This window comes from Protopterus annectens, chromosome 2.part2 (genome assembly GCF_019279795.1).
Source record: "Protopterus annectens isolate FY-2018-M chromosome 2.part2, PAN1.0, whole genome shotgun sequence".
NCBI classification, from domain to species: Eukaryota; Metazoa; Chordata; order Ceratodontiformes; family Protopteridae; genus Protopterus; species Protopterus annectens.
Window position 1 is genome coordinate 1,114,065,474 of NC_056730.1, and position 17,657 is coordinate 1,114,083,130.

Here is a 17,657-nt window from a genome sequence, read left to right on the forward strand (position 1 = left end):
TCCATTTTAAAGGAACATTCACAATTACATAAAAAGTAACAGTTTCAAGGATTTTCAAGTACAGGAAACATTTCAGTCCATTTAGAATATCCCTTTTAGAATATCTCACAATACTTAAATGTATTTTAAGATATATTTTAAGATATACTATAAAGTAGAAATAGTCAGCACCAACAAAAAATCTGGCTTCAATCATAATAAATAATATATACATTACTGCATAAATGCACTACTACAAAAAGTTCTACAAATAATTATATAAATAATTATGTAAATAATTATATAAATAATTCCATGTCAAAGATACTGCACTATATGAATTTATTATAGCATCTAAATGCTTAATTCCAAATTTAATCCACCCGGTTTTAAAGTGTTGTATTTTAGAATCATTTTGGTTTCCAATTCCAGTAATTTTTGAATGAACATTTCACCACCTACAGAACAAAGTGGTTTACCTAAAATGCAAAATCTTAAATTACTAGAGCAACCACCATGGTGTTCCAAATAATGTTTAGCTACAGGGCTAAATTCACTTTTATTTTTTATGTCCCTTAAATGTTCAAGTATACGAACTCGAACCATTCTTTTAGTCTGCCCTATATACCATATGTTATTACATGAACATCCCAATATATATACTACTCCCACTGACCTACAGTTAAAATAAAATCTAGGTAGAAAAGATATCCCATTGATTTTACTCGGGTTTATAACCTTAGTACAAATGTTACAGAAACCACAAGGATGTGTACCTAGCGGAAGATCTAAATTCTCATCTCCTTTTGCAAAGTTAAAATTCAGTAATTCTTTTAAATTTTTCCCCCTCTTATAAGAGAATGTTATATGTTTCGGAAAGAGATGGCCTATATTCTCATCATCAATAATGAGGTACCAATATTTTCTTATCAGTTTTTCAACCTCACCTGATAGAGGAGAGAACTTAGTCACATAAAATATTTTTTCTTCTTCCTCCCACATCCCATTAGTGTTTTTCCTATAACTCTCATAAACATAGTCAGTAGTAGCAGAGCTCTTATTAGTTAATCGGTGTTCAGTATCAGTGACCCCCAGAACTCTATTTTTCATCATCCTCAGATTCTCCTTATTGTAGCCTCTCTCAATCAATCTTAATTCAACCTTGTTTAACTCTTTATTTCTTTCACTTGGATTACTCGTATGGTCAAAAATCCTTTTAAACTCCCCTGATGGTAATGAGCGTATAAGATGTCCAGGGTGCATACTGTCAGCATGGAGAAACATGTTAACAGAAGTATTTTTAATTGATGATTTATTTTTAATTTGTAGGGGTGAAATTGTGGAATTTTTTTGAATTTTTTGATATGCTAAATGGGAATAACCATGGATTGACTTTTTCCTTTGAATTTAGTAGGGAAGAGATAAACTTTCTGGATATAACGTTATATCAGAATGAAGGAAATATTGGTTATAGACCATTTAGGAAAAATACTGATTGATTGAGAGAGGCTACAATAAGGAGAATCTGAGGATGATGAAAAATAGAGTTCTGGGGGTCACTGATACTGAACACCGATTAACTAATAAGAGCTCTGCTACTACTGACTATGTTTATGAGAGTTATAGGAAAAACACTAATGGGATGTGGGAGGAAGAAGAAAAATTATTTTATGTGACTAAGTTCTCTCCTCTATCAGGTGAGGTTGAAAAACTGATAAGAAAATACTGGTACCTCATTATTGATGATGAGAATATAGGCCATCTCTTTCCGAAACATATAACATTCTCTTATAAGAGGGGGAAAAATTTAAAAGAATTACTGAATTTTAACTTTGTAAAAGGAGATGAGAATTTAGATCTTCCGGTAGGTACACATCCTTGTGGTTTCTGTAACATTTGTACTAAGGTTATAAACCCGAGTAAAATCAATGGGATATCTTTTCTACCTAGATTTTATTTTAACTGTAGGTCAGTGGGAGTAGTATATATATTGGGATGTTCATGTAATAACATATGGTATATAGGGCAGACTAAAAGAATGGTTCGAGTTCGTATACTTGAACATTTAAGGGACATAAAAAATAAAAGTGAATTTAGCCCTGTAGCTAAACATTATTTGGAACACCATGGTGGTTGCTCTAGTAATTTAAGATTTTGCATTTTAGGTAAACCACTTTGTTCTGCAGGTGGTGAAATGTCCATTCAAAAATTACTGGAATTGGAAACCAAAATGATTCTAAAATACAACACTTTAAAACCGGGTGGATTAAATTTGGAATTAAGCATTTAGATGCTATAATAAATTCATATAGTGCAGTATCTTTGACATGGAATTATTTATATAATTATTTACATAATTATTTATATAATTATTTGTAGAACTTTTTGTAGTAGTGCATTTATGCAGTAATGTATATATTATTTATTATGATTGAAGCCAGATTTTTTGTTGGTGCTGACTATTTCTACTTTATAGTATATCTTAAAATATATCTTAAAATACATTTAAGTATTGTGAGATATTCTAAAAGGGATATTCTAAATGGACTGAAATGTTTCCTGTACTTGAAAATCCTTGAAACTGTTACTTTTTATGTAATTGTGAATGTTCCTTTAAAATGGATGAATTCATTCTAGTTGATTATGTCAGAAAGCTGTGTTAATTAATTAAGTAATTATGCTATTAAGCAATTATATTATTAAGAAAATGTATACTTATACTATGACAAAATGTTGAGTTTCTGTGATCCTTTGAAGGCGAAAGGCCGAGGTACCAGATCCGAAATAAAGAGCTGGTTTTTTGGACTACGGACTACGTTTGTGTTTCACTATTCCAATTAGTCTACCTTAAAACTAGATTATTTTAGACAAAATCCAAAAGAAGAAGAAGATTTATCTATGTATAGATAGTGAGTTCCGACTACATTAGTACAGTAAATAGGAGAAAATTTAGAAAGGGAGACGATGCAGTTAAAATAAATAATGAGAAAAGAGAGAAAGAAAAGAGAAAATTAAAAGAAAATACACATATACTATGTATGTTGATTTACAGTATAAATATTTTATGTGCTATATAACCCTCCTTCTTTGAAAGAAAAGTACCCTGTTTTACATACCTGAGGTAATGTGAAAACTCTCATGTGTCATCTATTTTCAAAAAATATAGATAAATATTCCAGTAGTTAGTTACCTTTGTTTTAAAATTCCAAGCAGTAAAATTGGTCCTTTAAAGTAATGTTAAAACAATTCATATCATAGTAGATGCTTTGAGAGATTTGGCTGTAACAGTATCAGTCTTTTGCTTCTTCTTTTTGACATCTGTCCAGACATTTGTTTCTTTTATTCTCTTGAGAGAAGGTGACATCCAATCCATATCTTCTGGTAAAGTAATCACATTATTAGTTTTAATAAATGAAGAGGCTTCCTCTAAGTCAATAAAACTCCACATTTTGTTGGCATACAGTACTCTTATCTTAGCTGGATATGCAAGTTGTGCTTTGATTGTTTCAGAAACTTTATCATTGGCCACACTTTTTTCCTTTGTTCCATTATTCTAGATGAATAGTCCTTATCAAATCTTATCAGGTTCTGTTTATATTTTAGAGGTGCCTTCCTCCAAGCAGATCTTAAAATCAATTCCTTGTCCAAGTATGCAAGAAATGTAATAATTATTGACCTAGGAGGAGAGTTTGAGTTAGTGGCAGGTTTCCCAAGAGCTCGATGTGCCCTTTCAATGCCAAAGGAAAGTCCTTCTTTTAAATTTAAAAAGTCAGGGATCCAGCTTGATAAAAAGGAAATAATATCCTCACCTTCTGTGTTTTCAGGTAATCCGAATATCCTGATGTTATTTCTCCTCTCCCTATTTTGCAAGTCATCTACTTTATTAACAAACCAAGTGTTTTGTTTAAGAAGCAGTTCTTTCTATGTTTCCTCTTCCTTAAGTCTGCTTTCTAAGTCATTTGGAGAAACCTCTATTCCTGTTATTCTTGTCTGGTGTTGTAGCATTTCCTTGAGGGTGTCATCCTGTTTTTGACTGCTTCTTTTAAGATTTTCCAGGTTCTCTTTAAAATCATCCATCTTCAAAGACAACTCCTGCAGGGTAGATGTCATCTGTTGTAGTTCCTTCTTTAAGGCAGCATCCTGGTGAGAATTCTTTGAGTTGCTCATTTTAACAAGTGAATATATCTCCAAGCTTTTTGACAGGAAATTATTTGTAAAACTTCACCAAAGTTACTAATTATGTAAATTAGTCCTTTATCTATAAGATTTTATACTTTGAAGAAAAAAAATAATATTTTTTCCTGTCTTATTTAACTAGTTATATGGAGCTCTAAAATACTGCTACTTTCAGTTAGCCATTCAGGCTCCACCCCTCACATGAAGCACTTCTGAACGTGTAGACACGGCAAACGAGATCTGTGGATTGTACTAGTGCACTATGGGATACCTACCTAGCCACGAGCCAACTAAGAGACTTTGAGATTTGTAATAGGCCAAGTCGGAGCCGAGGATCAGCTCTGAGCCCATATGTAAGAATGAAGGCGAGATAGGATTACAGAACATCCTTTGTTTTTGCTTAATTTATTTTATATCCTGCTGTGCTATTAAAATATTTCAATTTATTTAACATTTATATAATGTTCTGGATTAGTAACATATCTTTATGCTGTCAATAGCAAGAGCTATTTTCTCGTTAGGATTTATCCATTTATATCCAAATAAATTTGATTGTCTTATATCCCTAGCTAAAGCCACTAAATATAAAGCAAACAGTAATGGAGATGGCCCTGCCTAGTTCCTTAACACTTTAGACCCCCCTCCCTATACACACACATATCACCCTAGCTTGAGATCCACTGTAGATATTAAATGTTAATGTTGTTTGTGGAAACCCAAACACCTGAAGAGATCTATTCATAAATTCCAAACACTGTTTGGATGAAAAATGTTTATCATCCAAGTCTATTAACATTAATGTTTCACTGTTATTGTCTAATGCATCCTTTTGGGTTCATAGAATAGTACTAGGCTAACTGCCTTTGCAAGCCATTTTAATCCTAGCCAATTATCCCTTGTGAGACTCAAACCCTGCACCTTGTGTTTCTAAGGCAAACACCATAACCATTAGGCCACCCTCCCAACCCTCTTGAATCAAAAGAGTTCCATTAGCATTAAAAAAATGCTTGCCTGTGGTAAATAAATGTATATTGATCCTGGTCTATTATTTTCAGCAATATTCTTTTTGCCAAAATTGTCATAAACACTTTGTAATCATGATTCAGAATTGAAGTAGGCCTATATGATCCTGAATCAAGGGCTTCTCTCCCTCCTTTGGTATAATTACCACTACTGCTTCTTTCCAAATCAAAAGTACTTCCCAAACCAGAAAAATATACTTAAAAAGTATTGGGCAGACTTTTATTATCTCTTGCTCCTTCTTATTCCATACTTCTGTTGAATTGCATCACCACCAGTAGTTTCTCATTGCTTCTTTAATTTCAGTTTAATTTATGTTTGATGTTAATACCCTTTTTTCTATTTCTGTTAAATAAGGAAATTATAATTTTCTGAAAAATAATACCATTTCCTGTATGGAACGCTCACCTTCTACATCTTGTTTATGTAGTATACTGTAATAACTCAAAATTATATTCATATTTTCCTGTGTCCACTTCTATCCTGCCATTCTCATAATTCCTGATTTTAGTTATCATCCTTTCAACCTTTTGTTACCTCAAGTTTGAGGCAACAGTTTGCCTGCTGTGGGGTTATTATCAAAAAATAGTTGATCTAAAGTCATTATTTTATTTTCATTCATATTTTTTAAATGTTCATAGACATTCTAGCTTACTTCAATTTCTTTCAACCTGTTGCTCCACTAATCCTGCTTTATAAATCTCTTGCTCTTTAGCCCCTCTGTGATTATTATTCTATACCATATTTGCATTCTTTACTTGTGACCACATTTCTTAAGGTTGTTACTGCTTAAGTTCTACTTTAATAACATTTCATTTAAAGTTTGGTTTATTCAATCATTAAACAGCAGAAGTAATAGTAGAAAATGCTAAGTGTTGTCACAATTTAACATTAATTGCTTACAAAACTTATTTTTATAGGTGCATGGTCTAACATTACCAGTGGATGTGTCTTCATGATTCAGACCACACAACAGTATTCTTTCAACATACAACATCAAGATAATCTTGCCCAGGAACCATATTTTACTGAAAAGGTACATATTCTACTTTTTCTAACCTATTTTCATTACATCAATGAGCCCAAATGCATGCATATATTTCTCTATCTACCCGCAGCCAGGATTATATCGTATGTTGGCCCTCCAGAGATATCTGCCTTATTTGCCATAGTTTCCTGCTACTACCAAATAAGGTTGTAACTCCTCCCATACTGTTCTTTTATATCCTGTCTCACTAATTTTGTGGAATTATATTTTGCAGCCGTTGTCAAGTTTTACACCCTGCAAACAACCTTTCTCCACTGCAAATCATCCTTGCGTATCCTTCATTTCTTCCCCATTCTTTATTCCTACACCCTTATAATTAATGTTGTCCCCTTTCTTCTGCTCTCCTTCTGTTCCAGCAAAGAAACCATCTTTGACAGTGTTCTTTACAAAATATGAAGTTCTATATGCATTAGGTGTGTTTTCTCTATTATTATTAATAGTAGTAATAGTAGTATAGTAGTAGCAGCAGTAATAGTAATAATAGTTGTACTAGTAGTAGTAATAGTCATAGTATTAGTAGTAGTAGTAGTAGTAGTAATAGTAGTACTGGTGGTAGTACCACTATTAGTATTATTACTTGTGCATTACTACTGTAAATATAGGTCAGAGATCTCTCTTGCGTTTTTTTTTCTCATCAACAAGCCCATTTACATTCCAAACTAATAAATCAAATTGTTCCATAGAAAAGATTATATTTTATTTTACTTAACTTGTATTAGTTGCCTCTATTACAAACTAGTTCTTCATTCTCTGTTTTTATCACTTTTGTGCTCTTTTATATATTTTTCTGTAGTATTACCTGAAACTAACATAATCTCTTCAAAAGAACACAGTCCTCAGTTCCCCAAGGAATAACACCTATGTACATATATTTGAAAAGACGAACAGCTGATGCTCTGCACAAACATCTGTGTAAAGTATGTTTCACTATTTCTATCATTCAAATTCTATTCAGGAGAATAACGGCTATTAAAATTACAAATGTGTTTATTTCTTACCTGCGGCATTTTATTTCTAAAGTTGTCACTGACAGGCACAAGGTGACCTGACAAACAGAAAACAATAGCTACAGGCAGATGAAGGTAGTGAGGTCACAAGCAACCAGTCAACAGGTTTATAAAAGTCAACAATGGACACTCCAAAGGAAAGAGTTTCTGCAAATCCCTTTCCTGTTTTCCAAAAGAAAATTATGAATAAAACAAAGGAGGAGAAGAAGCGGTGTTTAAAGTTTTCTCTAAGTCACCTGATTTGCTCTTCATGCTTACAGTACTGTTAAGTCGATTTACCATTTTTTACAGTTTTACTTTGCTTTAGATGTGTCATTTGCTTTGTGAGTGTAAGTGGTGCTCCTCTATTGTCCCTGCTATCACCAGGTACTCACTACATGCTGATGCATACTGGGCTGACAGTGAGTGTGCCACCTTCATCACAGACATCTGCTTTGGACCTGCGTGGCCTTGTTGACTAACATGTCCCTATTAGTTGACCATGCTTTCAAAGCAAACTGTCTTGTCATTCTGCCATGATTCACTCTTACAATGACCATTTATTTGCACATACCTATGTCAGTTACACCTGGAAGATCATAGGCATGCAGCTGTCATGCTGTAGTGTGACACTCTATGGCAGCTGTCATATGTCAGGCTGCAGTATTACCACAGGGTGTAAGTGTCCCCTGTGCATTCCTTTTTGAATGATGATATGTGTATACATGGCCAGGTATTGATGATTCCATGCAGGTTGACATTTGGGAGCCTATGAATGCCACCTTCTAGTAAAAGGCTGAGCACATCATGTTTGGTGGGTTGTTCCTGGCCCAACTTCACTGCCACTTTTATTTATGCTGGTTGCGGACAGTAAACTGCCCTACAGATGGGTGACTGGCTAGTTGGCATGTAGTCCTGCCCCTTGTTGTGTACATAGTTCTGTAGCACATTTATGGGCCTCTATATTGCTTTTGGTTCACCATTGCATACTTAACTGCTTTTTTACTGCATTTTACTCCTCCAGGGCCTGTACAGACACCCACTGTAGCACACTGTACTTGTGACATCTTTTGCTTTTATTTTGTTCTCTATCTTTTTTCCCCTTCTTTGTTTTGTTTCCCTCCATTTACATTCATATTTTCCTGCAGTGTCATCAGTGACAGTGGATGATGTGTGGCTGTGACAACTATGCCATGCTTCCAACTCACCAACACCTGCAAGACCATTAGCTGTCTCGAGGTGTACATCTCTTCATATATAGATATATATATATATATATATGTATGTATGTATATATATATATATATATATATATATATATATATATATATATATATATATATAGAGAGAGAGGGAGAGAAAGGACATCCTGCATGGGGTGACTTGGTTGGCTCACTGGTGCCCCATGGTGCTATTTATTTGGTGGGTGGTGTAGGTTTCCCATTGCTGGGTGTCATTGGATGGCCTTGCTGGGTCACCTACCAGGAGATGGAGGGCCTCTGACAGTCTTGGTGGGCCAGCAGCTAAATGCCCACAGTGTTGGTCATATCCTTATGTGACTTGCAGAATTGCACAGCCACCTGGCCTTGACCAGCAGACCAACAGTGGCTTGGCCCAGACATATGTGTGGTCATAGAGGAGAATGACTTCCTGTTGGATGTGGCACTGTGTAGTTTGGAAGTCAGCTGTCACGTCACCCAGTCCCTTATCTTGGTGTACTCTTTCCTTGTGTTTCTTTTCCCTCCAAGCCTCCTCATCACTAATTGCTCTCCTGCCTGTTTGTGTCTCTCTTTGTGGCCCGCCATTTGCAGCAGTGCCTTCCCTGCCAGTCTTTGCCTGTCTTTTGTGTCAGACTGTATGCTCCTGCTGCCACCTCTCTACCCTCTTCTATATCTACACAGTCTCCATGTTCTCTTCTACAACCAAATGGCTAACTGTCACACAAAAAATACCTTTTCTACTTCATCACTCTATCACTTCTGCCTTGCCGTCTATGTGGTCTTATGCTAGCTCTTTTCTCTTTCTTTCTGCCCAATGTATCTATCTCCTTGTCATGTGCAATATAAACATAGTTGGGACTTTGTGGTGTAGCCCTTTACTGGCCTCTCAGCTGTGCTTTAAGCAGGACATCATTGTGCATGTGAGCATACATCATCTGGAACAAGATAAAAGCAGTCTGCTGGCCCCATTAAGTCACATGATGCAATGTAGCAGTGTCCACGTCATTGGGTGACTTACCCACTTTCTGCCAATGAGTTTACTACTTGTTTAGGCCCTGTTGTGAAACATCACTTCCACTGTATGCTTAATCACTATCTGACTGTATGACACCAATCTGACAGCATATTCTCCCCTTAAGCAACTGTGGGGTTTTTTTTCTGAATCCCAGCCAGTGACTCATCATCATCATCATCAGCATCAGCATCTCATGAGCCTGAAAAAGTACACATTGACAGATCAAAATAAAATAAAATAAAATATTCTGTTTTGCATTCAATTTGCTCCATTTATTATTATTATTATTATTATTATTATTATGATTATTATTATTTATCTGCTGTTTCTCATTCATTCCAGTAGTATGGATTTAGAATTTTTTGGTGTAAGTATACAACTGTAATAGTGTTCATTGGCTTTCTAATGGGAGAGATATACTAATATTAGGTCCCCATAAGTTTCACTTTCAGTTTACCATACAAGTACATTGGACAGAGTTTTTTTCATTGTTAAGGTTTCTATATATTTGCTATTATTTTTATATTTCTTGATATGTTGCTGTTCTAACATCGTGTTTTTCTGTATTTTGTTATATAAGTGTGTTTATTTGATTTTTTGGGGTATTTTAATATATTTTCCTGCATTCTGTGCAAACAGTTTATATTTCTTTTAAGCATTGAATTCTTTGGTATTTTTTATTATTATTTTATGGGATTTTGACATATCTTAGTTGGAATTAAGAAAGAAATCCATTGCTGGTTGGCTGGATGTGTGTATTTTGGGTTCTCGTATATTTGATTAGTTTACTTTTACCATTGAAGGGAATGAGAGACATTGGCTGACTTTAAACTAGTCTGGAATTTTGTTCCGTGGTTGAAGCTAGAATGTTGTATAACTTAGTTATATTTTTGGAGTGTTTTATATTTAGTTTGATATTGGATTGTCCTGTTATAGTCTAAGGGGAATTAAACCTGACTTGGATGTTAACAGGGTGATGTAATCATTGTATTATATTTCTTTTATTATTAACACTTTGCTCAATATATGTGTTTTATTCTATTCTTTTTCAGGAGTAAGCATCAACACGATCAGTTCTTCTACAATCCTATTCATTATAGATACCATTCACTTCAACCTTTACACTTAGGTTCACATAAATCCCAAGCTGAGACATTCGTAAAGGAATGAGCTGCAGTCACTACTTACTGCCCTAGAAGAGGAAGGTTGAAACACTCCATTCAACGTTTTGGTATATTTAACATTACAAAATATAATACAGTTTTCTGGCAGTTTAGAAATATTTGCTTAATTACAGATATGCCTTTTTTGGATTTCAAAATGGAAAACAGGTACTATGAATCACTAAACTGCAAAATCATAATCATCAAAATTGTCAAAAAATGCCCCCCCACACACCCTGATCTGATATATATATATATATATATATATATATATATATATATATATATATATATATATATATATATATATCAATATCATCATCATCATCATCATCTTCTTTCGGCTGTTCCCGTTAGGGGTCGTGACAGCGGATCCTCTGTTTCCATTTCTTCCTGTCCTCTGCATCATGCTCTTTCCCGCCAACCGCCTGCATGTCTTCTCTCACCACATCCATAAACCTTATCTTAGGCCTTCCTCTTTTCCTCTTACCTGGCAGCTCCATCCTTATCATGCTTTTCCCAATATACCCAGCATCCCTCCTCAGCACATGTCCAAACCAACGCAATCTCGCCTCTCTTGCTTTGTCTCCAAACTGTCCAACCAGAGCTGACCCGCTAATATACTGACTCCTAATCCTGTCCATCCTAGTCACACCCAGTACAAATCTTAACATCTTTAACTCTGCCACATCCAGCTCTGACTCCTGCCTTTTCGTCAATGCCACCGTCTCCAACCCATATAACATAGCTGGTCTCACTACCCTCTTGTAGACCTTCCCTTTCACTCTTACTGGTACCCGTCTGTCACAAATCACTCCTGACACTCTTCTCCACCCATTCCACCCTGCCTGTACTCTCTTATTCACCTCTCTTCCACACTCACCATTACTCTGAACTGTTGATCCCAAGTACTTAAACTCATCCACCTTTACCAACTCTACTCCCTGCATCCTCACCATTCCTCTACCCTCCCTCACATTTACACCCATATATTCTGTTTTAGCCCTGCTAACCTTCATTCCTCTCCTCTCTAAAGCATATCTCCACCTCTCCAGGGTCTCCTCAACCTGGTCCCTACTCTCACTACATACCACAATGTCATCAGTAAACATCATAGTCCACGGGGCCTCCTGACTGATCTCATCTGTCAACCTGTCCATCACTACTGCAAATAAGAAAGGGCTCAGAGCTGATCCTTGATGTAATCCCACCTCCACCTTAAACGTATATATAAAATCAACCACACAACTCCAGCACTCCTCGATAAAAATTCAAATGCTTTATCAATAATGCCAAGAGTTTATTCTGCAACATTTTCATGCACCAATTTTTGGTTCATTTTATATATATATATATATATATATATATATATATATACACTCCACTGTTGCACTAACTTAAAGAAGGGAAAATCTCCTCAAAGAAGGGAATCATTGCAGACACACACTTAGAAATCACATGGGCAATGATTTTCTATGGGAAACAGGAATCACTGTTATGTTTCCTGGCATCTGTTTCTTTGGACATCTAGCAAAAGAGGAATTTCACCTTGACCACATGTAGAGTAGCCATGGAAAATATAGATATTCAGTTAATCTAAGGGCCTGAATCGCCTCAGCACAGTGCCTAAGCTATCCAGTGGCATTAAGAGTGTGAAAGGTTCTCTCATCTTTATTCACTTGTTTTGATGAAAAAGTGAAGATTTTGATATAAAAAAGGTAGGAACTACTTAAGTCCTAAAAGAGGAAATAATCCTAAGGGGAAAACTGGTCCTTTGGAAAACTTATAAAGGCATTCCTTATGCATCAAGGCATGTAATTCAGAAATCCTTCTGACAGAAATTACTGTCACCAAAAATAAAGTTTTCCAAGGAAGAAGATTAATCTCAGTAGAAGCCACAGATTTGGGTTGCAGGAAAGTTACGAATACAACAGGCAAATGAAATGTTGTTCTTAGATGGGCTGAGATGCAAGATATCGATAAGAAACAATTTAATCACAATTTGATAAGCTATATATTAAGTCTGCAGATGAAAGACCAGAAGAAAGCAGACTGATCAGATGTTGAAAAACTGAACCCAGTCCAGTAAGTAATAAAAGCCTATTACCCAGGTGACCCAGGTTTGATTAGAGGCTCAGGTTACTGACAGAGTAGAACAGAAGGATGGGCATGTCTCTCTTGTGGGGGGGGGACTTTGGAGTGGGCATCTCCCCTGATGATCCCTGGAGGCTGGAGACATCACTGGGAGGAGATGCAGTCCACTGAGGAAGCTGGTGGATCTGTCTGAGCTGCTGCAGAGGCAGAACAATACATCTTGACATACACCATTGCATACCTGCATACATCACTGTGAGGGAGGGGGGAGTGGGTAGAGTACACATGAAAAAAACCCAGATAAATACAAATATGGTCAAGACCCCAGGACACCTTTAAGATCCATGACTGGCCTCAGCATACAGCACAGTAAGTCTGGGGAGGTTACAGAGATTGGCTGATAGACCCAGTGAGGACACGGGATACTGTGGTACTGGGAAAGTATGATGGTAAACGGTACCATTCCCCCCAAAAAAAAGATATTGAAAAAAAAATTAGTTGGACAATAAAGGAAAATGGCACAGTCATTCCGTTTGGCCCTAAGCAGATAACATTTTCCATTTTACTGAAAAATAGATTTTACAACAGAATATTCTCAAACAAATAATTTATTAATGATAAAACACAACTCCCTCTGGCTGCTAGCATTTGGGCATTTGGAATGAAAGACTTTTCTCTGATGTATGTTTAATAGAGGGAATGTTTAAATGTGTGTGTCATTTGTAGCAATAGGGAAATTAAGACTGCCTTGGCCAAACAAGTGCTGTCAAAGTAATGTCTTCTCTTTTTTGCTTTCAGCAATATTTTCAGAATACAAAAGTTTAGAGAGAATGCACAAAGCAGTTTGTGACTCCAATACTTATTGACAAAGCATATTGTCCAAAGGCTTTGTGATAGAGCTATAGAGTGCAAGCTTTAGGATATTGGACATTTTTCTGGGAAGGAAACAACTCTCATAAAGGTTTTCCCTTGACTTTAATGGCACCTGGGCAAATGCTGGACTGTTAAGTTTCCATGTTTCTCTGTTGCAACTGGCAAAGCCCATAGCTGTGATTGCTCCCAAGTAGGAAAAATAAAGCCTGCTCTATTCTGGAAAAAGCTAATTTTGAAAATCCATTTCTGCAGTCAGAGGTTTCAACTTCTGCAACCCCCAGCAAGGGAAGTTGTGCCTACATACCCCTCCTGTTGATGTATTCTGAGTCTGAGACTGCTGTTCTTAAAGTAAGGGAATATTTCAACATGCCATGATTTTTAGCTTAGTTTTCTCAAAATTAATCTCACTGTTATGAGTACTGAAATTGTGGCATTTATACTTTCAAAAGAAATCTAGTTTTTATTCTCTGTATGGTGACATCTTCCAGCTGAGGGAATCCATTGCAGTATTCAGTTGTGATGGATTCTAGGCCTGCATTGATATGCACGGAGATATAGCTTGTTCCCAAATTATCATGGCTGATATGGCATAAGAAAGGGTTCCTCCTTGCTTGTTTAGATATCACAACACCATGATATTATCTGTGGTGACCTGGAGGACACCTGGCTTTGGTAACAAGTAAAAGAACTTCAAGGCTATGTAAAAGGTTTGCATTTCTTTAATGACAGATGCTAATCAAGATTTATGTTTGGTTTTAGAAAAAAAGTATTTATTTCTAAAGTTATGAAATTGCAACAACCTGCACACGTCTGTAAGATGAACTACACATCTTTGACTCCTGTCTCATAACTCAGTATTTATTATGCACAAATGCAAATGTGTGTTTTGTTTCTCAACGTTACTTTTAAACTTTTTTGGAAACTAATATGGACAGAAGTTTGCAATGATTCCATTAAGAAGTTACAATGAAACAGTCAATTTCTGATTCCTCTCACATTGTAAAAAGATATCTGGGTAGTATGTTGTTGTTGTTGTATCTTTCGGCTTTTTCCGGTTAGGGGTCGCCACAGCGGAACTCCGGTCTGCTAATGATTGGCAGTAGATTTTTACGTACCGAGTTGCCAGCCCTGATGCACAACCTTCAATGAAGGTACGCCCATTCACACATGTCTCCACATAGATGACGCTTTAGCTGAGAATCGAACAGGACAACGTCTTACTGTGAGGCGACAATGCTACCGCAGCATCTGGGTAGTATACCTAAATGAAATATTCTTCTAGTGAAAAGAACGCTAAAATACAAGCAATGATATGCCCAACTATGTTATCAGACAGATTAATCAAAGCCAAGAAGTTTTGGCCTGCACATTGCTCAGGTCCTAGAACTGTTTTTGAAAATATTTGTGTTTCAGAAGTGGATGCATGTGCTTATTTAGTTAGCATACCAGAGACAAAAAATGTTTCAGGGAGTGCCCTGGGAACTTTTGAGTGGTCAAGTGATATGCAGTTGTAAATCATGAGAAGCACTCCCAGGTCAGCAGTCTGGTGCTTCTTTGTAGCTTACTGTTTTAAGTTCTGGTGTCAGTTTTGTTACCCATATAGCTTAACAAGTGTGCTCTGAAAAGACACACCAATGTAAGGCATGTTGTGAGAGTTAGGTGTTCAGCCAGAGCAATAACTTCCTGCATTTCATTACAGTAATTGTGTTTTGACCATTTGTTGACACTGTAACCTGAAACTGTGGGCATCATAAACTGTGCCATTGTAGGGTAAATACAAGCAGTGGACAGAACATTTTTCTACCTTCTACTGGCACTCCTACAGAAGTACATAAGACATACTTCCAAATGAATGAAATGTGTCTGCAGAACTATTTATCTGGTGGGTGTGCAAATTCCTCACTATTTTGCTGCTTTTTGCACTACGTTCATCTCCTTTTATTTCCTCTCTTTCTTTCTTCACTTTCTTGCTAGCCCACTTCCAGACTGCTTAAAGCTATTCATTGTACTGCTATCACGTCCGTACAGTGAAACTTCTGCCTTCACTCTCACTACATATCACAATGTCATCAGCAAACATCATAGTCCACGGGGCCTCCTGTCTGATCTCATCTGTCAACCTGTCCATCACTACTGCAAATAAGAAAAGGCTCAGAGCTGATCCTTGATTTCCTTTTAAAACTGATAACTGCACTGGTCGCAAATGACCATTTATGATGGCTCAAGGCATTTGGCACACATTGTTATCTATATTATATACACCAAAAATAGAACTGGACAACTATATAAGCATTTCTGATTCTAAGCATTTATATGTTTCCAGCTGTTCATTAATACCTGTATGTATTAGCTTCCAGTGAAAGGAGAGCATTCTGCTTGAAAAGTCTCTTACATTGATGGCCATTTAGCACAAATTTGGGTAACTGTCCCTAAATATCAAAGAAAACTTGTTACAGACCTTTGGAGAAGCAGCCAAAACAACTCTACCACTACAATGAATTGTAACTGCAACAACATCTGTCATCTGTTTACCTTATTCCACCTCCTCTTATCTGTACTTACCTTCCCTCACCTATCCTCTCCACCTTTCTCAATACGTTACCTATGTTCATGTCTATTCACCTCTTCACACCTCACTTTAACTCCCTTCACCCCCTCACCTCGACTCACCTCAGTTCCACTGACCTCATCTCACCTCAGTACTTCTCTCCCATCTATTTATTTTTGGCAGCTTTCATTTACAAATATGTTTTCACTGAAGGATGAGGCTAACCATGTTGTGTCTGATCTAAACAGATGATTACCCTAGTCTGCTATAAACACAACAGTAATGTTCATTAAAGGAAGCTCATAGCACTAATTTGGAGACAGCTTTATAAATATTTTTCCAGTAATTCTGTGTACCATACTGAGCATGAAGGTTGTTATTAGCGCATCATTTAAACATGATCTTTTCTGCTATGGCACAGCCTTATTTAGAGCTGTGAATAAATTAATGTTGGAACCTTGTCAAGGGTACACCTGAACATTAGTAGGTGAACTAATAAAACACTCTAATACCTACACAGTAATGTATTTATTCTTTAGAAAATTACAAAGATTCTGCATTTTTCCAAATTTTGCATGGTGTCAAAGCAGTCAGCACAGTTGCACATCCATCTTAATTTTTGGCAATCAGTTCCCGTATCTTCTGTCACTACACTGTCTGCACATAGCAATGCCTTGAAATTAATGTAACATTCTGGAAATTATTTTTTTTTAAATGGAGCAGAATGGGAAATATAAGATAGAGGTCTGACAACTTCTAAAGTAACATTCTAGGGTTTTTAGATGACATTTAGTACATGATTTCAAAAACAGAATGCATGCAGGTAGTTCCCAAACTAGCTTTGTATTTCATCCGAGATGGCCATGGATGCACTCGCTTCTTAAAGTATAGACTCTGGTGCACTGGATGCACTCGTTTCTTACAGTACAGAGTCTGGTGCACTGGATGCACTCGTTTCTTACAGTACAGAGTCTGGTGCACTGGATGCACTCGTTTCTTACAGCAGTACAGAGTCTGGTGCACTGGATGCACTCGTTTCTTACAGTATAGAGTCTGGTGCACTGGATGCACTCGTTTCTTACAGTACAGAGTTTGGTGCACTGGATGCACTCGTTTCTTACAGTACAGAGTCTGGTGCACTGGATGCACTCGTTTCTTACAGTACAGAGTCTGGTGCACTGGATGCACTCGTTTCTTACAGTACAGAGTCTGGTGCACTGGATGCACTCGTTTCTTACAGTATAGAGTCTGGTGCACTGATTTCATCCGAGATGGTCATGGATGCACTTGTTTCTTACAGTATAGAGTCTGGTGCACTGATTTCATCCGAGATGGTCATAGATGCATTCGTTTCTTACAGTACAGAGTCTGGTGCACTGGATGCACTCGTTTCTTACAATATAGACTCTGGTGCACTGGATGCACTTGTTTCTTAAGGTACAGACTCTGGTGCACTGGATGCACTCATTTCTTACAGTACAGAGTCTGGTGCACTGGATGCACTCGTTTCTTACAGTACAGAGTCTGGTGCACTG

General features: G+C 36.6%; 1 protein-coding gene across 2 annotated transcripts in view; it reads right to left on the minus strand.

Moving 5' to 3' along the window:
* The window catches only part of UNC45B (unc-45 myosin chaperone B), a 373,967-nt gene that overhangs the window by 289,016 nt on the left and 67,294 nt on the right, over nucleotides 1-17,657 (minus strand). The gene's annotated exons all lie outside the window — the stretch shown is intronic.